This window comes from Microtus ochrogaster, chromosome 15 (genome assembly GCF_000317375.1).
Source record: "Microtus ochrogaster isolate Prairie Vole_2 chromosome 15, MicOch1.0, whole genome shotgun sequence".
NCBI classification, from domain to species: domain Eukaryota; kingdom Metazoa; phylum Chordata; class Mammalia; order Rodentia; family Cricetidae; genus Microtus; species Microtus ochrogaster.
In genome coordinates this window covers 13,672,344-13,672,567 of record NC_022017.1, presented here as the reverse complement: position 1 = coordinate 13,672,567, position 224 = coordinate 13,672,344, and positions in this window count along the sequence as shown.

The window sequence follows — 224 nt, the reverse complement described above, 5'->3', positions numbered from 1 at the left end:
TTACAGAACACCCGGAAGTGCTGCACATGTAAGGTCCCCTCATTCCAGCGAGTTAGAGTCTGGATTGTCGTGGCGGGTGGGCACATAACTTCCTTCTGGGAACGTCCTCAGTTACCTGTTGAACACCTTTAATTTCAGCTCCCTGGAGGCAGAGGCAGGCTGATCTCAGTTCGGGGCCAGCCTGGTCTACATAGTGAGTTCCAGGACAGCCAGGGTTCCACAGA